This window comes from Patagioenas fasciata, chromosome Z, assembly GCF_037038585.1.
Source record: "Patagioenas fasciata isolate bPatFas1 chromosome Z, bPatFas1.hap1, whole genome shotgun sequence".
Taxonomy (NCBI): Eukaryota; Metazoa; Chordata; class Aves; order Columbiformes; family Columbidae; genus Patagioenas; species Patagioenas fasciata.
The window spans coordinates 50,729,868-50,757,658 of NC_092560.1; the positions used below are offsets into that span (position 1 = coordinate 50,729,868).

At 37.1% G+C, this 27,791-nt stretch overlaps 1 long non-coding RNA gene across 1 annotated transcript; it reads right to left on the reverse strand.

Annotated features, from left to right (window-relative positions):
* Window positions 1-2,308: 2,308 nt before the first annotated feature.
* Window positions 2,309-26,150, reverse strand: LOC139826406 (uncharacterized). The gene is made up of 3 exons (XR_011736439.1): window positions 25,893-26,150; window positions 6,268-6,329; window positions 2,309-2,391 (listed from the first exon to the last, which is right to left on the reverse strand). It is a non-coding gene; the product is annotated as an uncharacterized lncRNA (long non-coding RNA).
* Between the last annotated feature and the right edge of the window lie 1,641 nt (window positions 26,151-27,791).

Consider the following 27,791-nt stretch of genomic DNA (forward strand, 5'->3'; position numbering starts at 1 on the left):
GAACCCACTAGGGATTTGCTGAATAAGAGATGAGGTATGAATTAGATAACACAACAGTGCAATGCTTCCCAGTTGCTTAACAGACAAGAGAAAGCGTCCTCTTTTCTTTCCTTGTTTGTGGGTGATATTTCTTCACAGAATGAGGAGAAAAAGGTATCAAGCAAAGCTAATTATACTTTTAGAATTTTCTCATCTACAATTCAAATAAGGATTTCCCTGAGAGGGATTCAGATTTCACATACCGTATGTGCTAACCTTCATTGTACCAAATGGCTGCAGAAGCTGAAATGTTTTCCATATCAAGGCTATTTCATACACGAGGTTCAAAACCACCCATGCATTTATGCTAAAATGAATTATCTCATTTGAACATATGAACTAAGGCAGATTTACAAATGAAGTTTAATTTCAAATTCATTCCTCCTTGTCCCCATTTCAAAAGGGAAAGGAAAGCTTACAAAACAGTGAGAGATAACTAACTTTAATGTAAAGGATCTCAGCACCATCAGGGGAAGTGAGATGATTTTAAAACTTGGGATGTTGATACAACACACAGTAACAACTCTACTTTTTTCTGGCTCTGATACTTTTTTTGATGTTTTCCTTAGCAGTTCATGGATTAGAAATTTAAGAGCATCTGTTTGTGCTCCCTGGGTCAGTATTTATGAAACACAGATTGGAGGCAAATAATCAAACATGGAAAGAAGACAGGAAAACAGCCAGCCAGCCCACCCCTTCAATGAAAGGCACCTTGTTCCACAACAAATTTGGCACAGAGTCTATATTTTCTCAGTAGAACTACTTGTAAAAGGATAATTTCTCAGCAGAAGGAAGTGCATTCAAAACTGCTGTCTTCTAAGATTTTCTTCCAGTTATCCAAAGTGTTTCTTTTAGCAGGCAGTTAATATATATTCAGGCAGTATGTAAAAAAATAATGACAGAAAAAAAAATAATTTGAACACACGTTCTTGCACAACCAAATGTGCTCAGAAGGTGCAGCAGGCTTCCTTTTTCTGTCATACTTCATTGTCTATATTTTCCTAAGTACTTTCCTCTAGCTAACAGGGGAAATAATTAGTTCTACCGACCAGTATGGACAATTAAATATTAATTCTTGATTTTTTTGTGATAAACTCAGATGTCACAGTAAAGGTCACATTATAAATGATTCATTAAACATGTAAATAACAAGTACTATGCAAAATGCCATTGTTAAGCAGAAACATTTGGTATCTGAAAATAAATACAGCTTAAAGATAAGATTTTCATATAAGAGTGCAATCCAGGAGTCAAAACCTCGCCATACTGCTGTGTCACTTGCAGCTTTAATAAGGGAATTAAGATGCCTCTGCGTTAGTTATAGATTTTGAAACAGAAGAGAGCTATTGAAGCAAACATGCAAATCCTCCCTGCTTACAACACTTCACCTCCCATCACAGAGTGGTCTTGGAGTGTAAAAGCTGGACTCCTTTTAGAGGAACTAATCCTAAAGATGCACTCTAATCACTGTGCAGTCCATGGAGCCCTATCTGAGCTTGTCTGAAATCATGATCTCCAAGAGGATACTGGGAGGGTGGAGGGTCCTCCATACTGTTCACATCCATACTTACTGCTGTTTCCATTGCCTACTGTTATAGACATAAAATGCTGTATCTTGAGCAAACTTTGCAATACGTATATGCCTTATCGTAGTCTTTAAGGTGTGTGGTGGTGTAGCCAAACTCGTTTTACAACCTAAAAATGAACAGTCTCTAATCAAAAGTTTTGTTCTGAAGTAAAAGAATCAAGGAGACTGTAATCCAATTTTCAAATCAAATCGAGAGATAATCTAATGAAGAAAAAAATTTCTAATATGAATTTTGTTTCTCCTGTTATCCTCATTATATATGCCAAAAACGTCAAAATGCCTTTAGCCTCCAACTCTGTTATTTTTAACACAGAAAAGAGACTAACAAACTGTTTCACACTGCCACAGAAGTGAGTAAAAGAAATGGGAAAGGAGCCCCACCTCCTATGTAGCAGTGTGACATTCTACTTTTGCATTAGATATGTTGCCTCCAGTAAGGTTTGTATCAGCCCCAAAATGGCTCCAAAACAATTTCTCAGTACATCTTTTATCAGTTTTCAGTAGCAAAATAATCTACATTCTGGTCAAGTACATTCACGGAGTTTTCAAATATACCAAGTTTGAGTGGCCTTCCTGCTGTTCACAGTGTTTTTTGACAGTGACAATATGAGTCCTACTTAATAATGTGATCCCCTGTAAATGTTGAATAACTGTAAATCATGAAGGTTTTTTAAAGGAGCTGAAGACATTTAACATACTTGAAAATCTGGGATTCAGATGACTCGCTGCTGCCCTCTTCTCTCCAAAGATCATGAAGTCTAAGCCTGAAGTGAAACAAAGGATGCTAAAGTTTTTTAACCATCTGAATAAACTTAGGCCACTTAAGTACTTAAGGTCTCTGCTTGCATCTTAACTTTGAGATTCTAACTGCAACTATGTTAAAAGCATTTGCCAAAAACATTTTCCTTCAAAACTGAATATTTTTGAAGTAATTACTTTCTGTGCGTATTCAGACGTTTCCTAAAGATATATTAAAAATAAACAAGGAAAAGTTTCATAGTTTGTTTTTCTGATACCTTTTTCAAGGGAAACCTTCAAGATGAACCCAATTATTTTTATTGGTTGTATTAGAAATATAAATTTATTTTATTTACACAAGTTTTAAACTAAATGTCTAGAAAGGTCTTTGTTTCTGTTGTCAAACAGCAATATACTCACTTGTTCGAATTTTCCACCCATAACATGTATGTGAGCTGCCCTATTAAGAGCCCAGTACCCTGTCCAGTCACTGTTTTTTCTGAGTCATGTATCACAAAATCCCCCCATATTTAAAATGATACCAACCTCCCAAAGTTTTAATTCAGTTTAGTGGTTCTGGATATAAGGTCCTTCTATTTCTTACAAGAGATAAGCAGATGCTCTCTTCAGTCGCCCTTATTTAATGCTCTTTCTGACTTCAAAAGGCAGTAACATGGGACTTATAAGCTGCTGACATATCCCCCTGGAAGCATATTCATGGGTCACAATCCAAGTCAGCCTCTACTGTGAACCTGAGCAATTACGCCACCAGCATATTGCAATGACTTATTGCTAATGAGTAGTCTGTAGTTTATTTGCCATTGACCCACCACAGAAGATGCAAGGTAGCTATTTATATAGCACATACTGGATCATGCAAAACCTCAGATGCTACATTGCACATTCACAAATAGCTTCATGCTTACCATCACTTCCCAGCTCAACCCAGTCTCTATTAATTTTTTCCCTCTCAAAGCATATTAGAATCTTCAAAGGTAACCACAACTTCCTGGCATTCACAATTTTTAAAATAAATAATACTGATCCATGTTATAAGTTGTATGTGTGCCCTTATGTCTTGACCAACTTTTGAAAGGGTGACAATTATGTTTGTATCTGAGGTTACATATGAGGAAGCACATTTCATATGCCATATGGGACCCTATGATGCATAGAGCTGGAAGGAGAACAGAGATACATCTGGCTGCAACTACTGACATGCACATACCCTGAGTACAAGTGTTCAGCTCTTCAACTCTTCAGTTAAAAGTGCTCGGTTTGAAATGAACAGGAAGTGATTAAAACAAAACAAAACAAAACAGCTTAAATTCAAGTACAGCTGGATTCATGTCATTTGCAGTCTCAGTACACAGAACTCCCCACTTGGAATTTTCACTGGTCATCTTCTTTGTCAAAATCCCTCTTACACATCATGTATATGCAAGACTCTACTACAAGCTTTTGCTAATCTTGCTATGAACTGCATTATCTTCTTTATGAGAAACAGGTAAAAATAGGTGACCTTATGAAACAATGAGAGAATTAGACAACATAAGAAGGCTGTCTCTGTTCACCACCTATCAAACAAGAAGTTAGCCTTGAGAGCAAGATGCTTGTCCTTAGCAGTGTTAGCTCAGATTCTGGTCAAAAGCAGTACTGTAGTCCCCCAGGATGAAATGTGACATGGCAACCTTATTTGCTAGCACCAAAGTAATCAAGTCTATTATGATCACTATTGTTATGTTAATTTAGCCAGCTGGGTGGAAGTGAAATAAAAAAGGTAAGAAATTAAAGGCAGTTGCTCAAAATTTGAGTCCTTCTGCTAAGATACGTAAAATTAATATGCAAAAAATATGGAAAGTTGAAAGTCCATCTCTTTAATAATGTGATTGTGTTAAACCAACAATGCTCTCAGATGCAGTTGAGATAGTGTCAAAACGTAGGATAACTTTCAACTGCAAACAAGCATAATATGAGTATAGTCTAATAAACTCACTGCAATGCAGGCTAACTTTTCTAATGAAAATTGTGCATGATCATGTTTTCCACAGATTGAAGGGAAATATGAGGGGGAAAAGCTTTTTAAATTGTATAAATTAATGAATAAGTGGGAGTACACTTTTTCTCTTTGCTTTTCATGTCATGAGCAGCCATAACAATAATAATGTCCATGTTAGCTTGTCTATTACAACACAAGTGATATCTAATTCAGTCTTTAAGTGGCTTGTTGAAATTATAGGTTTTACTTAATTACCCTTGGAAAACAGTATCTAAACTCCAGAACGGCATTAAAACCACCTTACACCACTGATGACCCCACTGACAAATCAATTTCAGGCTTGACATAATATGTTACACTACAGACAGCAAAAAGCCCCTTTTCCTGTGGGACTGCTCAAATTGTACTTTGAAACTGAAAAGACTTGTCTCTGGTTCCTAATGGTGTTATGCAAATACAAAGGAAATGTGCAGCACGCAAAGTGACATCACAGAGTATAGGAAGAAAGAGGGATCACAACAGTAAATTAAATCATGACAAGTATAATAAACAACCTGCTGAAACCTACAAAAATATCCTTACTACACTACATAAAACAGATGCTACTTGTACTTTTAAAAAACAATAATATGATCTGAAGAGAACATTACACAGAAGAATATAATAGTAAATATATCGGCCTTTGTAAGATGATTAGAAGTATAAATTATTTTCTTTCCTGGTGAGTTATTCTTTGATTATGCTTTTATGCCTGTTGTGTGTACTGACTGCAGATCTGACCACAATCCACAAATACCGCTATTTTTGAAGGTGACTGTCCTTGAAGAGATTTCCTTTATAATATTCATTAAATTCTATTGCATAAAATCACCATACTTCTTGATATGACAGCAGCACATGATCTTAAAATGTAAATTTTGTTATGCAGTTCTTGAACTTACAGTACTTCAGTAAGAAATTAAAATTCTCATGTACCCCGCTGAGGGAATGGATGACCTACCTCAGGAGTTTTAATAATCTGTTTTATTCTATGGAACTCTTAATTTACATAACAAGATTATTCAGAAGACCCAACTCTGTTTACTATGAGGAAGGTTTTTATTGAAGGTTCTTTAATATGCTTAATTTCTGTTTAGTACAGTGATAGAAAACAGTCACCTGTCTACTGCTGAGTATAACCCAGGCCATTTTCAGTTTAGTGGCTTTACTTTCACACAGCCACAAGAACATATCTATTAAAATCTAGACAAGAGATCCATGTGTGAGTCTCTTCTTCCTCAAACAAAATAAAATATTTTAAAGGTATTCAGAGGTTTTGCTGAAATTTACTAGTTTATAATATGGAATTTAAAAAATCTGGTACCTTCATATAATTTTATCAACCTTTAATACTGTTATATTTGGGGTAATTTACCACTCCCTTCTGCTCTCTTATTGGTGGCTGTCATGATGTTATATTGTTACTAAACTACTGGAAAGTACATTGAAAGTTCTCGAATGTAGAGAGCAGTTTGTAGAGTAAGAGTTTGTAAAACAATATGCCACATCAATATGTGTTTTCCTGCACATCAGCACTGGAAAATAAAATTACCACATTCTTCAGTTTATTTTGTATTCAACTGACAAGGATAGTTTCATCAAATAATTCAAAGTCTGAAGATTATGCATGAAACTGTTACTGAGAATATTTGCATATCATGTTATTCTAATTGCATGATACTATTGATTTAATTAACTAGGCCTGTGTTAATTATCACTTTCACAAATCAACTAGACATGTCATAATTAATTTTAGTGAATATAAACTCTGAAGTCCATGGAAGTCACCCAGTATCTTTGGAGATTTTCATGAACCTTTGAAGGAGTTCTCAGTAAGACTATTTAATCATATGATTTAACTTACCAGATGTTTCCATTATAGTGAAGTCCATGTGCCTGAAATTCCTTGAGAAATAAATGCTCAAGCTGCAAAAGAAGAAGTAAGAAATTTAACCAAGGAGTTTAAAAATGAGCATAAACTAAAGAGATGGTTCTCATGATTATTATACAGGTACTTTTAGTACAAACAAGAAGCCATATACCTTGATCTTCCCCGCTTTCCCTGATTCAATCACATGGCAATTAAAATAGGAAACATATTTGAAACTTTCATTAACTTTTTTGCAATTCATTGCTGGATCAAATAGCATAACTACTGATAAACATACTCTCAATGGCAAGATGAGGGGAATTATATCATGTATTTTTCACATGAAAGTTCTGACAGTTGATTAAAAAAGTTACTATTGACTTAGGGGAACACATCTCAGTGAGGAACATTCAGGCTTAGATGTCAAAGGTGCTCACTGGTGACACAGAACAAGGTTCTCTCAGAAGGCCAAATACCAGAAAACACACACTCCACAAAAACCATCTGTCCTGGGAGAAGCACTCATGCGTGGCGAGCTTAGAAGTAACATAAAGTGTCTTACAGAAGAAGAAGGAGTTATCAGAGGGAAGGGATGCTCCACTACTTTGCAGTGATTGCCTTGTAGGGGAAGCAGCTGAGGTCACCTGATGTGTTTTTGCTTGGATAGATTTCTCTCTTTATAAAACATGCTATCTCTGCACACCTATTCGAGGAAGGTAAATCCCCCAAATGGGAATGTCCCCAGAATAACAGAAAATCCAGAAACACAAGTCTTTCTCATAACCTTCTCTGTGTTTTTTTTCTCAATCAGCTAAGTTCATATTCTTCTCTGTCCTGTATGCTGGTTTCTGTTGACTTGTTTCTTAGCTGTAAAAGTGTCCTTATGGGTAGTACAAAACACAAAGGTGCTTGACACAAGGATGTGGCTTTCAGTGAGTGACCAAGTAATGAACAAGACAAGAACTTACAAAGCTGAGCACTGGGGCACTTCAGGTCATATTTGAATCTAGTCACAAAACAAGCATTGGGGGCTTCTCTAAAGGTTTCTGGTCCTATATAAGTACCTGTACCACAAGGATTTTCTGACAGCTTTGCAAAGTTAATCTTTGCTCCTTATGTAACCCAGCCAGAAGATCTAGGGTTTTTATGACACAAGTAGTCAGACAAGACAGAAAAATTGGACCATCTACTCCCTGCCTATCAACCATCACTAGTTGTCACAAATCACTGACAAACCAGTGCTTCAGAAAATCATATGCTTACATATCCACTTCATTAATAATTAAAGTAATTATAGAGTCCTCAGAACTACTTAGTTATACATTTAATGAATGACTGTATCTTTTTTTTTTTTTTTTTACAAGTATAAAAAACCAAGTATATATCAATCACATCAGTGGTATTTGTCATTTGCAACTGGACAATATCTTACTAATTCTTAATGCTCTTGTGCTAACTAACACTTGTGCCCAAGGACATTATTTGACTGCCCTGGGAAAGCAGCTGTAAACGTTTCACTTTTGACTACCTGTGACTCCCTTCCTTTCGTTCACTTCCCCTTAAGTCAGACATCATACTTTCTTTCTCTGAAGAATCTACTCAAACACAGTTAACAGGCACATCTAATTACCTGAAATATAAATGCGATCAGAAGACACAGAATGCCAAAAAAATGGCCATCCCAAGAAAATGATGGCTCTATGTTAATACTATAAAAGCATAGAGTTACAAGAGCAGAGCAAGGTCTGGTATGCAAAATGTCATTACCATGAGGACAAAATCTTATCTCTCCTCTAAGGATACTGGGGCACCACTGATGCAATCACAATATTTGGTCTATAGTTCAATTAGACTAAAGACATTTCACAAGCTGGTAAATGCTTTGCCTCTTTTGCTTCTCCCTTTGGATAGTGTACTTCAAAAACTTTGGGAAACCAGAGCTAACTCGTCACCACTTCTTGTGAGGGGTCTAACAAAAACATCAAGATGTCATTTTTGCCTGTGTTTCTGGAAAACTTGGAGTTTTTGAAAACAAAGATGATGAGATTTTGCACTGCTGTGTCCTATCAGGGCAATGAATGTCCTATTTATCTTGGTCTCAGTTAAGTAACTCATTGTCCAGTGTCGTGTCAGAAAAATATCATTTGATATTTACTCACACAGACTATTTCACTGATGGTTCTCATGTTGAGTTCAGATCATTTTCTGAAATAGTTTTCTGCTGTCAGACTTTCAATAATATTGTTTCAAATTGAATAATAATCCACTGCCATCAAGATTATTTTAAAATAAAAGAGAATGTCCAGCAGTTGGTTCACATAAAATCTCATTAGTCTCTTCTGACTGTTTTGACATGTCTTGGAAGACAACTCTTCATTACCATGCAAATGGAGACAACCTCTGTTTCTAGGCTAATTGTCATATAGCAATTTGCATCTGAAATTCAGTGAGTGGTTTTCAAGCCAAAACAATCATTCAAGACTAAATTAGGGAAACTAAAAACAGGGCTTCAAATGTAAACTGGTTGAAATAGTGACTACGAAATGTCTATGCCCCTTCTGTAATGTCAGAGACAGTAGATATTAATACTTTCTATAATACCACAGAGAAAGGGAAAAAATTACAGGTCCCTGTCACCACGGAAATTTTAACTGACAGGCCAGATTCTGATTGTTTCATGTTGAGTAACACATACAAGCATTTGTATTGATAATAATGACACTTGATGTAGATAGAATATTGTGAATATAGGCTGCAATTTTAGAGAAAAAAGGCAAAAAAAATGTAATAAAAAATTGACAACATCCATACCCAGTAAGAGAGGATGAAAATGATTTATCAAGGAAAAGTTTGTGTAATGCTTAAATTTCCTAAATCTTGTTGTAGCTTAATTAAAAAAAAAAAAAGTTTCACAGAGGTAACTCAAGTACCTTAGTGTCTGTGGAAATGATTCGCAGTAGAAGCTAGGCCAATGGTTTCCACTCTTGGAGGTGAGGAGTAAAATAATACCTTTCCTTACTGGAGAAGATATAGGAATGCAGTGAACTGAGAGAGAGTAAATGTCATACTCAAGTTTCATTGCCAAAGATGGACAGAAAGCTGCTGCCTTCTGAAGAAGCAACTCTATAGACTCTGATAAACATCATTCATTGAGTCTTTATATATCCCCAGTTCCAGCCTTCCCTGTGACCTTCTTCAGGAGGCTGTCATGTGTAGTCAAAGAAGCCAAAGGAGATTGCCCTGGAAGGGCCATGTTTTAAACTACTGCAGCAGGAGCTGCCAGAGGAGACCGACAAAATATCTTATTTTCAGTATAGCTGTATTTGAATTCTGCTACGGCAAGCAACCATATATGTTCCCACTTACCCTGTCTGCTTCTCAAGCTGGGAAACATGTTTGAGCACTTTGACCACTGGCTTAATTGTCTACGAAATAAAGAACGCAATAAAGAATACAACTGTATCTAGAGCAACCCACTGTCAAAGCAAATCTATATTCGCAAGGTAGAAAAAATCTTGTTAATAACATTTGGATCTCAAATCACTTTGAGTTCTCATTGACCTTCACCAAAGAACTCCAAAAGAAGCAGTCACAGCATTCATAAGGAGTTTAGAAGTATGATATTGGGGAAATGCCCTTGATTTCCATCACATACAAGAAAAGGTGCAGAATGACCATTTCATTAGGAGAAGATATAAACTGGAAAGCTGACAGCCATGAGAACAGTCCACTTGCGTAGCATGACCTTTCCTGAAGCTTGGCAGATTTGCACAAACTTTCCCTTATGAAAACAGCTCCTTCATATGATGTGCAAAAGTGTTTTCTTAGCAGAACGAAAACTGAATTACATGCAAGCCTTTTCTACCCCCCATGATTCTCTACCCTGTTAGATTTCAAAGACAGGACGCTGCGTTAATAACACACCATATGGTGTTGTGTTTTGCTTGTGATGACATATTGTTTCTTTTGAATTGAAGATGTTTGTGCAAGACTGGGATATATATAGTTATTTCTTCTTGCATTCTAACCCCTGTCTGTCCTCTGTGGAAAAATGAGACTTTTTGGAGTTTTCTCTAATACCTACTAGATCTTTGATGCAGAACTGTTTTATTACAGACACACACACACAAAAAAAAATTGAGTATTTCGGGAAAAAATAGAAAATAATTACTTGCTACTGCAGTTTATTGTGGTCTTCCACAGCTGTTCTTCTACAGATACTCCTGAGAAGCCTGATATTTAGAATTTTAAGCTAGGTTCCATTAAAACTTAAAGATGGCATTAAATAACGGAATTACTCCATTACATATTCAGATCTTCAAAATAATTGATTCTTCACAGATTCTTTTTCAGTGCAACTTTCCCACTCAAAAAATGAATCTATTTGACCTCTCTTACATTGCTTATTTTGAGGTTTAGAATTAATATTGATTTTTTATTAAGAATTAGGGGAAGATATCACATACGTGACAATACCTCCTGTGTGATATCTTAGAAATCATTAGTTATTTGCCTGAGAACTCAGAACAATGGCATTTTCCTGATCTCTCCGTTTTTCCTGAAGTAAGGGCAACCAATGGCACTTTGCCTCTGGTCATATGAGTAATGTGCTATAATGTCATAAAGAAAATATGGCTATATGCTATCTGTCCTCTAATGGATGGGATCACAGTTGTGCTATTACATGTTACAACCAAATTCAAAAGTTATAAACAGACATCTTTCAATTAGTAATCCAGCTGACCTTTCCCACGCATCTGGAAAAATTATTTCAATTTCACTCATTCTTTGATCTGGATTTCAAGCACTAACCTTATACCTGTCCACAGTGAACCCACAATTTTGTTAATGTAGTTCAGTAGCAGATTGTGACTAAATTTCAGATGCGAAAGAGAAAAAATAGCCTGAAGCACAGCCAAAATGATTCAAATGACCCGCTCCAAATCAAAACCTATTCCTCAAACAGCATGATGCCAAATAAAAAAAGTGAAGTTCATTGATAACCAAATAAGTGGTAATTTGAACTACGTAAGAGGGATCATAGTCTCATGACAACGCCTATGTGGAACATAAGGAATGATTCAGAAACATCAGATAGGACCAGTGACTTCTGAAGTAACCTTATTTTATGTAATAAGAGCTTGAGACAGGAGAAGAATGAGAAGTTCTTTCACCAGTTAGATGAGAAGTCAAAAATATAATTCAAGAAGTAAATCAGAGCAACAACTGTATCTTGCTGGAATAGAAAATCTTAATTTCACTCAAAAAACATATACCTAAGAAAATGAAAAGGCTAATAAATCAAGGGAAAAATCCAAAGACTGTCAGACTGATGAGAACAGAAGCTAATGCAGCTGACAAAGAGTCTGACAATGGCTACATCATTCAAAGCTCACATTTCTTTCAATGTTATTGTTATGCAAGGTATAAAAAGCAAGAGTATTTACAACTGTCTTATCTAAAGATTCAGAGGAATCCTCACAATCTTAAAGAAGAAACCAAACCAAACCAAAACATTTTGAATACTGTGTTCTAAGGAGCAAAGTAAGCATACACATGAAGGTAAAGCTGGTGCGTAACAGATGAATCCATAGGTCAGTGTGGGAGTACCATAAAGCTGTGGACCATATTGTGCCTGCTGCATTTGAAGGACGATCAAAAGCAGAGAGGGTAAGATGGAGAGTGTATGGGAGGGACATTGGAGAATGAGGACAGATTCGTATCTCCCTAACTACTGTAGTACAACTGAGTTGGCACATGGATACCATTCTTCTGTGTGTGTGCTTTTTTTTCTTTTTTCAAGAAACCTAACCACCCACTGAGGCTTAAAATCTACAGGAAAGAGCATGCCATTGAAAATCTGGTGTTGTGATATACAGAAATAAAAAGTAATTATGTTTCAGTTAAAATATTTTGTTTTCTTCCTTAGTTTTTCCTGCATTCTTTCTTTCTTTACTTATTTTGAATTTCAGGAAAAGTCAGGATGCATTTTGATTTTGTATCAGGCTGTTTGAATTGTTCATTACTGCGAAATTCACTGCTAGAGTTACGTACCACTTCCTCCCCCCTCCACTCCTGGCCCCATGCTTCATCCTATTATGTTACTTTTACAATGAGCCCACTGGAGTGTAAAGCCACTTGGGGCCTCTCTAAGGGTGGTCTTCAGGCACAAGCTACTGTATCAGTAAAAATGAAATTGCCCTTTGTATAATAAGTTTCTGATGCTCAAACACACTGAAACAGAATTATTACAACCCTTAAATGCATAAGAGGGATCCTGTAAAAATTTTTGATAGCATGGCACATTTGTCAGTTAATTAATTTCAGATATCCCATAAACTGAGAGAGAACAAAAATCAGGAAACATTATTTTGAGTGCATGCTCTAGGGCTTCTGGTGAGATGCTGTTGGAAAGCTAGAAAATAACAGAAGCACTGTTTTTAAAACAGTGCTGTTTTATGTAGTGGGACCAGATTTTTTGCCATTGTTAAAAGGTTTTACGAATATAGAAAAATCTGTCTCTGGAAACAATAAAAATAAAGCAGTCAAACTGTGGGTTGAATGCAAAGCTGAGTTTAGCCAGGTTTGGATGCTTTACTAACGCAATAATAAGAGGTTCTTAACTGGGCAAGAAAATAAAAAGTAAAGCCTCTTGTCTGCTCAAAGTCTTAATGCGTTTATGGTATGTTAATCTTCTGCAAAATTCAACAACCAGTTCATCAGTAACATTACAGTGCTAGGTCACTGCTTATTTTGCAAGCTCTCTCCCCAAAAGACTTCAGGATTCAGTTTCAGGATAAATCAAATTGAGGATGTAAGCAAAAAGAACAAATATATATATATGTATATATATATGTAAACAAAACCAAAACCAAACAAAACAAAACAAACACAAAAAAAAGAAACAAAACCAAAAAACCACCAATACAAATGTTTTATCTTGTGCAAACCTTTGATTAGTCTCTTGGCTATGACAACTTAGTTCTTGCTTACTCTGCCTTCAGAGGAAATTACCAATGACTGTTAAAGATATCAGTGAAACATCACTACTAGAAATTACAAGAAGAAATTGCAAGTGTATTAAATGTAAACATTAAAAAAATACAGTTTTTTTTTCCTAGGTTTTCAATAGATGGATGTTCATTTTAATTCACAAAACTCACTGACATAATAATTCAGCTAAGAGCTTAGTAAAATTATAACAATGTAAAAAAAAATAAATGAAGGATGATGGCATCTCCATGCAAATGTGTGAACTTTTATAAAAACCACGTACTCTAATGCTTCAGTAGAACGGCAGTTGGGTAAAGTCTCTAGTTTTAATAAAGTCTGTTTTCTATTGCAAACCTCTCTTCCATGAACTTCTTTTGTGGTTTCAGGTAACTCACTCAGGACATAAGCACCAGTTATAGTTTTAGGCCCCTCAGTCCAGTTTTTAGGCAACAATGAGTGTAGAATTTGTCTTACATAAATCAGTTCTCTAAAATTTACTCTGTTAGACTGGCAAACTCCTTCTGCTGACAGTGGAGGGAGACAGACATTTTCAGTGTCAATTGAGACATTTGAAGGTAGGTGTCTGCTATCAATCAACTGGATATTGTATAAATGTATATTTTCTGTGTTTATATGATATCTGAACAAGCTTCAGAAAATGAAAGAAAGGTGTTAAAGTCTAGAAATAGCAGAATCACAACAGTCAAAACTGATTTCCATTCCATGGGTAACTTCCCCTGCTTATAGAGTGAGCCTGCAGGCCTGCCTGAGGCTAGATGTGCAACATCAAGCGAAATGACCTATCTGCTTCTTGGTCCTGTAGCAAATTGTCCAGAGCAATGCAGCCAGTGCAAGTATCTGAGAAACCATGGGATGTCAACAGCATCTCCATTATCCTACCAAATCAGAGGTGGCGTCAATCTTGCTCATGAAACTTTATATTATAGCAGTCTTAGATCATCTCAAATTCTTAACCACTTGAGACTTCTTAGACCAGGCATTGGCATAAATCAGGAAGAGGAAACTATGTTTTACATTCCCAAAGACAGCAAGCTAACTACCAAAGTATTCTCAAGTGAAACTGTCTTCATCTCTTTATGGATACTATTCCACTTTGTTGCCACAGGTTGAAAGACGGAACAGAGCACAAAAGAAAGCCATGATGTTAAATTCTGATCTACTGGAAATAATATCCAAATTGGTGAGACATCTGAATCAAAACCTAAGGTATGTCACAATCATCTATCACGTAGTATCACAAAATGGATGCACTTATATTGCTGGATCAAAAAAAGGACATTTCTACTTTTTGTTTTATGAGTTTAGTCACTTCTTATGTGTTCCCAATACATGGAGAAATTGATTACTTGCCTCAAGTTCTGGAGTTCAAACCTCAGCTTTCCTTTCTAAACAACGATTCTTTGCCTTAGAGTAGAAAAGAAAAATGTGAAATATTACTTGAGAGTCTCAATTCTTCGATGCTTATCTGAACATACCAGCAGTCTTGAACAACAAACCTAGGCAGCAAGAACTGTCTGTCTCTATCTAGCCTGTTCTGCAAACACCATTTCAACTTACTGTGGTGATACAGTCTGACACTGACCCTAACAAAACACATACCAAGATGAGGAACACTCACATTAGCTAAGGCAAGAGAGAAATCCCATACTACTGGGACAGATCAGATGCTCTCTGAATCCAGGACACCTACTCAGGACAACAGAGGGACCCTATCCCTATGCTGTACCTCTGTGTGTGCTTTGATTTCACCCCTGTCCTAGCACTCCAAGGATCTATGGCCACAGCACACAGAAAAAGTTCATGGAGTGTCACCATGATACGTGACACATAGGTTTCTTGATAAGGTAGGAGGTCTCTAGGTTATCTTAATAATTCCCAACATCTCCGTAGTTGAGCCCTAGCATTTCTACCGTTTCGTTCTCTTCTATAGATCCAGACTCTTCCTTTGGGTCTTGTGCTTGCTTTGGAGGCATTGTGTGCATCCTAGAGTAAAAACCACAAAACACCCCCATTAGCCTTGGCTATGTATCACTCTGTGCATACTTGGATGTCTAATAACTGGGGCCTTAATGAAGAAAGTGCATTTTACTTAGGCTAAATGTTATGAATACATAACAACCCAGTTGCATTTCTCTGTACAGTTACTGCAAATATGTCTACACAATTAGAAGCATGAGACTTCTAAGTAACAATTTTGCTAATGCAGTTTGACACTATTAAAATATGTCTAAGAAACAAGTTCGCAGATGTTTCTTTTATTAAAAAACAAGCCAAAGAAATTCTGTTCACTAGTATTTTTAAGAATGGTATCTAACTATTATGCTAATTATATCAAATTAGTCATAACAAATAATTTTAGAACAGGTACTTATGTAGGAAGAAGGAGAGTCTGTCCTTCAGAGTCTGTCCTTCAACTGCTTGCTGATTTGTTTCCCATGTGCCTCAGCTTCCAGTGCTCTGCAGCAGAGGTAACTGTCATTTTGTATTTCATTCAAGATGCTGTGTGTCGCAGAACAAAATTCCTTCATTCTTTCCTGATAGAGGCGTTTAGAAAAATATTTTTGTGGCAAGTTTCCAACCTGGAAAGGACTCCCAGCCACCGCACTTCTTCAGTGGAAGCAAAAATTCCACTGGCACATGAAAAACCATGTTTATTTTCTGGAGCATTGACAGAATAGACTTAACTTACAATAGCTAACACCATTGTACACTAGAAATTGCAAAGGAGAGATTAAAAACTCCAGGGAAGAAAAACACTTTGAGTAGCAAGGAGCACTGAATGGAGTGATACTCCTGTCTCCCCACTGCAGTGGTGCTACATGGCTATCTCTGAAGGCACAGAAGTGGAAGTATACTGGCTTTTCTAAAGGCTTGTTTGTGTGCTCACCATACTCCCTTCAGGCTCTGAGCACTTGCCACCTGAGCAGTCACCTTTCAAGGCACTCCAGTAGCAAGGCAACCCTTCCTCACTCAGCCTCTTCCAGGGTCATCCTGTTGCCTGCAAAAAGGATCTAGACTATAAATTTACCATTTTGTTTAGTCTAAGTGAAGTGGCCTTTGACCACAATGCACCTTTTCATGCTTAGGAAAAAAAAGTAACGAAGGCTCCTGTCAGCTGCATTGTAAACAGAAGACTACATCAGTGTACTTACTTCAGTGGCATATTCACTTCTAGAATTCACATACTCAACCTCTCTCCTGAAAAAAAAATCATTCAACAAATGGCTTGAATATGTGTATCTGGTTTTCATTTTCAGCTTGTGGAACACAAAACTATTGTCTCATTTTACTGAAATAATCTACAGTATGTGAAAAGACTGCAGTTAGCAATAATCCATTGTATATCAAGGCAAGCTTTTTAAATTCTCAAGCTTAAAACGTTGCTCATAGAGGGATTTTTTCTCAGTGACTAATTGACTGTGATCTGTCTCAATTTGGTATTTTATTGTTATGACCTTAAGTTGTTTCCCAGATGTAGCCTGTTAAGATGTCACTTTTTCCAAACATGCAGTATTTTCACTATGAAGAGACATCTGACCATTCCAAAACAGTACACACAATGGTAAGGCTTTCTGTGCTTCCTTCTCAGGCCCTCACAATCAACTTGGCATACACAGTTTCTGATGCAATTCCAATCTGTTCATGCCAGTAAGCAGCATGATAAAGGGCAGATCTCCAGTCCTGAATCTTCTGAAATTCTCGTACTAGGTTTCAAATCTATGCATCTGATGCTAATCCTTTAAATCCATTATGTAGTTTATTCTTAAAAGAGATTTTAATTTATATCTTCAGTGGCATTTTCTTCACTTTTGATATTATTATTAAGTTTGGATGTAATAAAAAGGCAGAAGTCACCTTGTCATGTGTGTTGATATTTGGGATGTAAACCTCAGTCTAACAGTGCTCTATGTTCAAGTGTCTGATACGACCCTAAATTAATTTTAAATCTTGGCACAGATATAGACATATATGTGAATTACAAACATAACCCATAGTGCAAACTTGTTACCTGTGGTTGACAGTTACACAAACGAAGTGAGGACAAAAAGGCATCAGTGGTGCTATGTTTGCCTTAAAAGAGATGGATTGCACCTAACAGTTGTGTTTTACTTAAACTGACATGACAAAGGTATTTCTAGAACTGAAATATGGGGTGGAATTCATCTTCTCTAACTTCAGATGTGTGACTTTTTTCTGCATTAGAAGGCTAGATGTTACAGACACCTACCTCTAGGTTAATAATCTAGATACCATTTGCAGTCAATGGAGAAAAAATGGTATTTCTAGAATGCAATTTATCTCATCCTAAGGTAGATGTCTGAAATAGATAGCATGAATCATATTTTAGAAAGGTCTATTTATCTACATTTGCTGTCAAAGAAATCTAAACAAATAGCTCAAATATGGACATCTAAAGTTAAGGGAGATGATCTGATGCTTAGAGTGTCTCATTAAAATATTTTAAAAACTTTATTTTCCTATATTTCTAGCTAACATGAAATTGTTTTATGTTGGAAAGGTAAACTGCTTAGGAAAAAAAAAAAAAAAGCCCTCCTTCCTATTTCTACGTTATAATCCAAAGTACCAAGGCCAGAGATTAGTGTAATGGATACCTTTCTTTCCCACTTGCAGCTTGCTAACAAAAGTTCCTGTGTTGCATTCATAGTACTTGTAAATTAAAGGGGAACTTGTTAGGCAAAATCTCAAGGCAGAGACGATGTTCTCATGGATACAACACTGCAGTCCAGAATTTGGTTTTTAACACACAAGCTGGGAAATAAACATAGTATTTAAGTCCATATGCAAGAATTGCTACCTCACGAAACTATTGAGAACCCTAAAAAAAAAAAAAAATAGAGTAGCACAGCTAGGTTAATAGAGAAGAGACAAAATAAATGGCATCTGGATTTTTGTCTCAGTGTTCAAATTACTGTTCAGACAAATAGCTGTATCTGAGATAACTTGCTTTGATACAATATACAAATGCAAGTGCTAACTCTCTGCTATTGTCCACTCCATGAAAGTTATTAAATAAAATAACGAGGAAGTACTCATGGCCTGCAAAATGTGAAAGACATTGTTCTTCTCTTTTGGCTTTTGGGTTTTGCTTGGTTGTTGTCTCCCTCTCCCCTGCCCCAGGTCTGATCCAACAATATCACACTAACCTTGTGAACTGAAATGGAATGCTGTAATCCTCAGAGGAGCTGCTGAAAAGTGCTGTTTTGATAAACACGGTGGCAATAGAACCCAAAGGAATTCAACTAAAGAAAAATACATGATACTATTTCATATCTCATCTTGACCAGAGCTTTGATGTGACTAGACCAATCAGGAATAGAAATCCTGGTGATGTTGCTACTGGTATCATTTTTTGGATGTATGTCTTACTATAGGTTCTTCAATACTTACTTAACATAAACAAGTTTGCGCATCAAAATCACTTTGCACATCAAAATCACTTTGCATGGTGGTCTTTTTTTTTGCTAGCTTTGAGTCTGTAACCTTTAAAGGATTCAAGGAACACATGCAGGTGTCTCTTTGTCAGCTGTTATTAGATAGCAGGATATAAGATGTCAGTAAGAATCATGACCATCACCCTCACATTTTCTTATTGCTGCCACAGATAGCAATGTAACTGCACTATCCAGCTTTTTTCAAAGTGTAACCAGCGCCTGAAAAGATGGGTCAATAAATTGTGTTGGCCAAACAATATAACTCACTGAAATTGTTTTTGCAGCTTAACAGAGCACTCAGCAACACACACCTAATACAGCATACTGAAATATATAGTTTGTGAAATAAGGGTTGTATTCGAAATAACCGGGTTTATTCAGCTTGCATAGTGCTGTGATGAGTGCAAACAAGCACTAATCCAACCCCAAGACTCTCGCTGTGGATTGCTGACTATGACACATTAAGCTTGACTTGTGTGATAAGCGTTTCACACAGGCAAGGACTTTTTCAGAGGTTCTCCATCCCTGTTAGGCTGATGATTTTTCTATAATGGTGATCTGAAATTCTTTGACATATATGAGTTGCTCATTATTTATTTAAGATCTGAAAGGTAAATTACAGTGTATTCACAGGACCAATTAGTTGGACTGTGGTTGTGCTAGAAGCATGTGCAATTACTGAAAAAAAGGAGTTAGAACAAAAAAGCACAGGACAAACAGATAACAGCAAACAATGTGATGATACTGTCAGACCAGAATGGGGAAAAAAACCTCAAACAAGAAACCACAACAAACTCCAAAAACCACAAACAGAAGTGAGGGAACTAATATTTTACCAGTGTATATCTTTGGAGTGTGAGGACAGTGTTGGATACTACACACTCGTGCTTGTGTGCACGCAGGTACAATACAGAACACAGTATAGTGTAAAAATCTCATCCTTAATAGGCAGAAAGTCCATAAAGCGTTGCTCACCGATTATATAGCTTACTGATGGTTCAAGCTTCAAATGGCACTGAATCAAGAGCCAGCCTTCATCATGGGACAGTCAGATGAGTAGACTTCAGTACTAAAATCAGACTCTTTCATGCACAATTAATCAACTTAGCTTTCAGATAATTGCTATAGCACAACAGCTACATGCCCAAGCTTGTGTTACTGTAGGCTTTGTCTTCAAACAGGAAATCACCACTGACTAGAAAGGGCATGGCCAAATGATTTCAATTCTTTATCTCAATAGTAATAATTAAGTATTTGCATATTAGTTGTTATACCATACATTACTCTAGGAGCCTGTATTTTGTCATTTATTCCAGAAAAAAGTGTAAAAGTCTGAACTATCAGAAAGAGTAAAATTACAGATGATCTTCACCAGTGAAAGACTTTTCAGTTCAAAATTAATACAAACCCAATAGTGCAGCTATTGCAGGAGTCTTAAAAATGTCTTCTCACGTGCAATGTTTACAGAAGCACCAATGGAAACCAGCTGAACTTTGCTTATTTATCACTTTTGTTAGTCAGATCAACTTCTGTTCTGTTTTAAGGGCTCCCATAAATCTCAGTAACCATACTGCTATGCACTGTAGGGGTATATATAGAGTCAGTTGCTAAATAGTTGGGCATTAACTTCATAATTTATTACTCAACAGCTTCAAAGAGTTATGTAAAAATTCCATTTACTGTTAAAAATTTTGAATAGCGCATCATTGGAAGCTTCTGTTTTGAATGAAACAAATATTGAATTAGCTAAGTGTAGACACTTCAAGGCCATTCTTAACAATTTATATATACACAGACTTTTTTTCAGGAAATACATTCTCCCTTGAAATGTGATCTCTCTCTTCACAAATATTAAAAAAAAAAAAAAGGTTAGATGCTTTTAAATCCCCCTATGCTGCTGCTTCTTCAAACCTTTATATATGTGACAAGATAGGAAAAAGGCAGATTATTGTATGAAAAAATACTAAAGCAGAATCAGACTTTTGATGAGTTCTGCAAACTTTACCAGGATCTCTCACAAGTGCTCATTGAGTATTTGGCACTAGTCTTGTCATGATGGATTAGGTGTATTTGCCCTAAAACAAAGTGAGCAGCCTGAAAACAATCAGAAGTTTTTAAAAGACTTTAAACCATGTAGTTGAAGCAAGAAACATATCTTTAGCCTTCAGAACCTCTACAGAAACTGAGGATAAGGACAAATCAGCAGATTTCTTATAGTAAGACAGTGGGGTAAACTAAATCTTTATATTGTATAACGAAACTTTGGCAAACTCCGTTTGTCTATTGGCCCTAATGTTAAGCACACTTCTGTTCACATCCATTCAGGCAATATTTGACTCTTGATGACTTAAATATTCACTTCAATAATGATGCTTTCTCAGGTGAGGGACAGAATGTGGGTTATGAAAAACCTAGTATGGTTTGCAGACATTGGAGTAGCCTCAAAGGCAGGCTCACATATCTTATTATTGCCTCTTAAATTCTTATTTCTAACACTATGCACTTCTACGCTTGGAATATAAGATTACAGGAATTATAGGAGAATGCCTCCTAAAACTGTGGACCATGAGATAGAAAACATGGTTTCTGTTCCTGGAAAAGTGCTTTTACTATTATAAAAGAAAGCATGCTAAAGTGAATTCATGAGATGTGTTATGCATATATTCCCTGTAATAAATCCAGACCTTCTAGCATGTAGATCTGCAGCATATATGCTATCCCATTACAGTGTCAATACAGAATTACAACATCAAGAAGGGACTTTTAATCATAAAGCAAGCTACGATGCATGTGCATAAGAATGCAGCATACACACAAGTTCTACAAAACCGTAGTCCAGATATTCTGAAAGTCCTGTGCTTCTGGAAAGCAAAGTGTTGTAGAAGAGGCAGTTGCTGTTATTAACATGCACATGGCTATAAGAGGTTTGTTGCCTTAAAATAGCTGTAATACTTTGCTTGAGGCATATCCCTCCTGCTACATAACTTACTCCAGGATCAGATTTAAGAGACTGTTAGGAAGAGGTGAAATTAGTGCTTCTGTGCACATCAGTAATTTAATATCCTTCATTACTAAAAGATCGAAAATATAATACTATACTTTCTGTATCTTCTACATAACTTAGTTGTTGAAAACAATGGTAGGAAATACAATTTTTTTTTTTTTTCCCCCAGTGTTCTGGAAATTGTCTCTGATAGTTTTCTACAGAGAGGAAGAGGATTTTGCTGCTTCTACCCAAGGGCATTCACCATCCTCCTTTAAATTGTGATCTTCAAGGCCAGTTACTCTGGTTGGATACATTTCTCGTCACTCAATTCACTTTGGGTTTGAAGGGCATTCTTGATTTATTGTTTGGGGTATGAGTAGGGGTACCAGAGGCCTCCGGGATTGTTGAATTGTTTCTGAATATAGTAAAATAATTTTATTACCCATTTTGTGTTAAAAAGACAAAACAAGTATGTTACAGAAAAACACTAGACAGCAGTGGTGTCCAGGAACAAGTTATTGTTCCACATTCCAACATCAAACCTGCTCACGTTTCCTTTACAGTCCATAATAATGGATTTGGTCCCTACACTGGTTCTCCTTCTACTCCTGTGCAGTCATCCAAACCATTGCCTGCTCTATAGGCCTAATAGTTATTCTTACTGCCTCTTGGTTATTGAAATACTCCAAGCCTGGGATCTGTGCTCGTAAGCATATGAGAAATATTATTTCAGTTGTTTTACTACTCATGTACACACCAGCTGGAAATCGTAGAGCTCATTAAAAAGGAATACTCAGCATTTCATTCCATGGTTTCCAGTCATTAAGGATGGCTTTTGTCCTTCACCACGTGTAAGATATTACAGAACTGACCACATTGGATGTAAGAAGAGACATGTCATCCCTTCCAATGTGTATGACACTCTGCATGCTGGCAGTTCATTTAACTGGTTTAAGACTGAGCAAGTCCTGGTTGGACATTTAACCTAAGAAGGGCATAAATATGCCTAATGAGAGAATGCATCTTTTAAACCTCAGAAATACTTACAAATTTTGGCAGTGAAAATTCAGTTTAGGCAGCACTGGAATAATTTGAAATTGGAATTAAAATGAATGGGTTGTTTGGAATAATCATAATGATAGAAGAAGCTTTCATTTCCTGTATTTTAAATGAGATTTCATACATTTGTTTCAAAACTGTGCTGTGTGATATATACAGAGCACAAAGAATAAGGTATTTTTAAAGAGTTAGCAAAAAAAATCAGTGTAGAAAAATAATAATTACAGCTCCAAAACCATTTTAATCATATGAACTACTGAAAATTATGAAAACATTAAATTTGCCTTATTCAAGCTATTTTTTTATTTTCTCTTGTAAAAAATGACAAATAACTTCAGTAGACTTGCTCTTTCAATAGTTTCTTCCATAAGTCTGTGATCAAATTTCACCTTCTTAACCCAGAAGGAGAAGAAAAAGGTATCCCCAGCAGTATTAGAAAGCTGTGTCTATTTCTTCCAGGATTTTTCTCTATAAATTCTCTGCCAAAATGAAAATATGATATGATGTATTTGGCATCTCTGTCCTGTTTGTATCCTGTATGAATATTCATTTTTTTAAAATCCCTCTCCTCTTCTTACCTCTCAGTCCCAATATTTCCTGCCTTATCCTGGAGGCTGTCCTGGGGAACCCTGTACCCCTGAGACCCCGAATGAAGCCAGGTCAATGGAGGAGTTTGCTTTAGTTGATGAGGACTGGCTTAAGGAGCAATTAAATAGTCTGGACATCCATAAATCCACGGGTCCAGATGGGATGCATCTGCGGGTGCTGAGGGAGCTGACAAGTAATTGCTAGACCGCTCTCCATCATCTTTGCCAAGTCTTGGGAAATGGGAGAGGTGCCTGAGGATTGGAAGAAAGCAAATGTCACTCCAGTCTTCAAAAAGGGCAAGAAGGAGGACCCGGGTAATTATAGACCAGTCAGCCTCACCTCTGTCCCTGGGAAAGTAATGAAACAGTTTGTCCTTGGTGCCATCTCAAGGCATATCAAGGATAAGAGGGTCATTAGGGGCAGTCAGCATGGCTTTACCAAGGGTAGGTCATGCTTGACCAACCTCATAGCTTTTTATGAGAATGCAACAAGGCGGATGGATGATGGCAGAGCGGTGGATGTGGTCTACCTTGACTTTAGTAAAGCCTTTGACACAGTCTCCCACAGCATCCTCACAGCTAAGTTGAGAAGGTATGGTCTGGACAATAGAGTAGTGAGGTGGGTTGCAAACTGGTTTAAGGAGAGAAGCCAGAGAGTGGTAGTCAATGGTGCGGAGTCTAGTTGGAGGCCAGTATCTAGTGGAGTGGCTCAGGGGTCAGTACTGGGGTCAATATTATTCAATATATTCATTAACGATTTAGACGAGGGAATTGAGTGTACTATCAGCAAGTTTGCTGATGACACTAAGCTGGGAGGAGTGGCTGACACGCCAGAAGGCTGTGCTGCCATCCAGCGGGACCTGGACAGGCTGGAGAGTTGGGCAGGGAATAACCTGATTAAATTTAACAAGGGAAAGTGTAGAGTCCTGCATCTGGGCAGGAACAACCCCAGGTTCCAGTATAGGTTGGGAAATTACATATTAGAGAGCAGTGTAGGGGAAAGGGACCTGGGGGCCCTGGTGGACAGCAGGATGACCATGAGCCAGCACTGTGCCCTTGTGGCCGGGAAGGCCAATGGCATCCTCAGGTGGATTACAAGGGGGGTCGTTAGTAGATCGAGAGAGGTCCTCCTTTCTCTGTACTCCGCCCTGGTGAGACCCCATCTAGAATATTGTGTCCAGTTCTGGGCCCCTCAGTTCAAGAAGGACAGGGAACTGCTGGAGAGGGTCCAGTGTAGGGCAACAAAGATGATTAAGGGAGTGGAGCATCTCCCTTATGAAGAGAGGCTGAGGGAGCTGGGTCTCTTTAGTTTGGAGAAGAGGAGACTAAGGGATGACCTTATTAATGTTTATAAATATATAAAGGGTGAGTGCCACGAGGATGGAGTCAGGCTCTTTTCGGTGGCAAACAATGATAGGACAAGGGGTAATGGGATCAAGCTGGAACACAAGAGGTTCCACTTAAATTTGAGAAGAAACTTCTTCATGGTGAGGGTGACAGAGCACTGGAACAGGCTTCCCAGGGGGTTTGTGAAGTCTCCTGCTCTGGAGACATTCAAAAACCTGCCTGGACACATTCCTGTGTAACCTCATCTAGGTGTTCCTGCTCCAGCAGGGGGATTGGACTAGATGATCTTTTGAGGTACCTTCCAATCCCTAACACTCTGTGATACTGTGATCCTTGGCTATTCGGTCTGTATCTCCATTTTCATGATAAAGAAAAAATATTCAAAATAGATTTTTTAAAAATCACAAAACAAGACCATTTTCTGCTCGGTGGTTTTTTAGAACAAAAATCCAGATGCTCTCAGATTTTGACAAAAGTGAATTTATGGCTTTACAAAGAAATAAAAGAACATAAACTCTCAAAAAGAGAAGCATTTTCTTTTTAAACAGTTTTAAAAGCCATTTTTCATGTGTAAAATTCCAACCTCTAATGCCAATCTATGAGCTCAGGATCCTACATTCTGTTCCCCAAGCCAGGTAAGAAATAATATACTAAAAGCTTGACCACACACATTTCTGCAGCCCTGCAGTGAATTAATTGTATCTTTCTTGACACTATAAACAATGAGAGTTCAGAAAGAAAATACACTTTTTGAGATGCAAAGGTTAAAATAAGCTTTTTGAACCTCAGAGAAAATAATTTTAGGAAAACTACTTTAAATGGAGAGGTCATACTAAGCTCTGGACTAAATATCCTTGCATTTGAAAGATGTGATATGTTACTACTTGACTTAGTGTCTAGCTAATTAGAAATAATGGACTGATCTTGATGGATTCAGGCCACAATTCAAAATATCATACATGGGAAGCATGAGAAAAGCTTTACTAAACAAAAGTCAGATCAATGATTAATTGAATTTGGCCATAGCACTGTTTCAAGACACTTAAGAGACAGATAACAACTGACCTCCGAAGATACTTAAACAATTATGTACCGCCACTTCTAATCTCTGTGGTATTTATTTTTATTTTCTAGCTTATAGTTAACCCACCAGATAGTCAGAGTTGTACTTACTGGTTATACTGCAGTCAGTAAGACTGGAGAATGCATCTTTCCCCACCAACCTTTTCTCTAGAACTTTCAGACCTACAAAATAAGTTGCTTTTGGGAAAGGAGGAAAAAAATTACAAAATTGTGCAACTCCTGCAGCGTCTTCCCACTCAAAACAAAGTAAATAGGCTCAAGTACAGGGAGTAAAAATTCAGTTTACAGGAAATCTCTATGCTTGCTGATGTCTCCACAGCCAAAGAACTCCAAGATCTGCTTCCAAGCCACACACAGTTCCTGGTGTTAACTGCCAGAGTCCACTGAGCAGAAGGAGCCCCTTATTGGCATTGACACAGAGGCAGCATCATTTCTTGCAGTCAGTCCTACCAGCTCAACAGTTAACGAATGCTGAAAAGTATTCTGCATATTCTAGTATTTGCAGAGCAATTTTCAGCAGTTTTGAGTGTTGTGCTCTACAGATCATTTGGATTTTTTCTAACTTTCCTTCCACTACTGCAGTGAAATTCTGTGGGACTGTCACACCCATGTGATTTTTTTTCTCTTTTCAAAGAAAAGGGAAAGTTGTGGCTGACTGTTCATTTGAATAAACACATATTGAGATTCAAATAAGTATTCCTAGAGTAACCCTTTGAAAGTTCTCACAAGTACATGACAGCAGCTGCTTTAGAGCATGTGGCAAGTAATGTTTGTATCCGGAGGTCTATACTTCTGCATTTTGTTAAAATCAGTGGAAAATCAAATACTGTGCATTTGCATATGTTATTTCAATAGCTTTATTATTTGGCATCAGACACCCAAAGCATTTGCACTCATCAAGGATAAAGTCCTTGGCAAGTGTGAAGACTTTCGAATGGGTTGAGCTAAAATTATTTTCTGTTTGAAGGTTGCTTAGCATGTGACAAGATTTTCTTTCATGCTCAGATAACTTAGTAGTATACCAATAATATATTACTAAATTGCATAATAATAGTCATGAGAAATGTCATTAAAAACATGTGAAGTTTTAAGGTTTAAACAATGTAGAAAAGTTTCTTGCTCCTTTTGAAGTAACACTGAACAGGTAGTGTAACTCCAGCTGTATTCTGCCTCATTGAGATTCTAGCATGGCTGCTCATTAGGTGGAGATATAAAACAAAGCCATATTTTACAGAAGTTTGTAGAAGCTGAAGAGAATACCAGTAGCTCACCCTTACTGCATCCATTCCAGCAATCCTCTGATTATTCATTTATTCACTTACCCTTTCATTCATTACTGCTAAATCAATAAGAGAATGTATTCACATGATACAACTGCTACACTGACAGATCAACTAGGAATGATTTTACATCTTATGGAGATGAATACCTATGAGCAAGTGACGTAGTGCAATTAAGTCAACAAATTCCAAGCAAATAAATTACTTCAGAAAATTCAAAAGACTAATCATTTTGATTATTTTTTAATAGCAATGTGAAGTTCTGCATTTATCGCCTGATGGAACGCCTGAAATGCATTGTGTGCATTCAAAAGCAGTCTAAGCTTCTGAATAGGACACTATAAACCTGATTTCAACAGATTGAAAACAAGATGTGACAAGCAGTTTGACACTGACCCTCTACTAATTTCCGCTGTTTGTAAAGAGGCACGTCTGAATGGAAATAGCTCAGCAGAATGGGTCAGTATGGTTGAGACCATGTCAGTCCACACATTAAAAAAACAGTACCGGGGAAAATAAGCAGCCATTGATTCCTAGTGAAAGCCTCCAGAGTCTGGGGAAAGTAGCCAAAATGAGGCACCAGCTGCTCTCTGCTGGAAATCTTTTGTGGAAGAGTGAGGGAAGAGAGAGAAAGCTGATAGGTCTGAAAGGGGAAACAAGACAGAAATGGGGAAAGAAGAGGTGTTGCTGACTCTCTCAGCAACGCTTC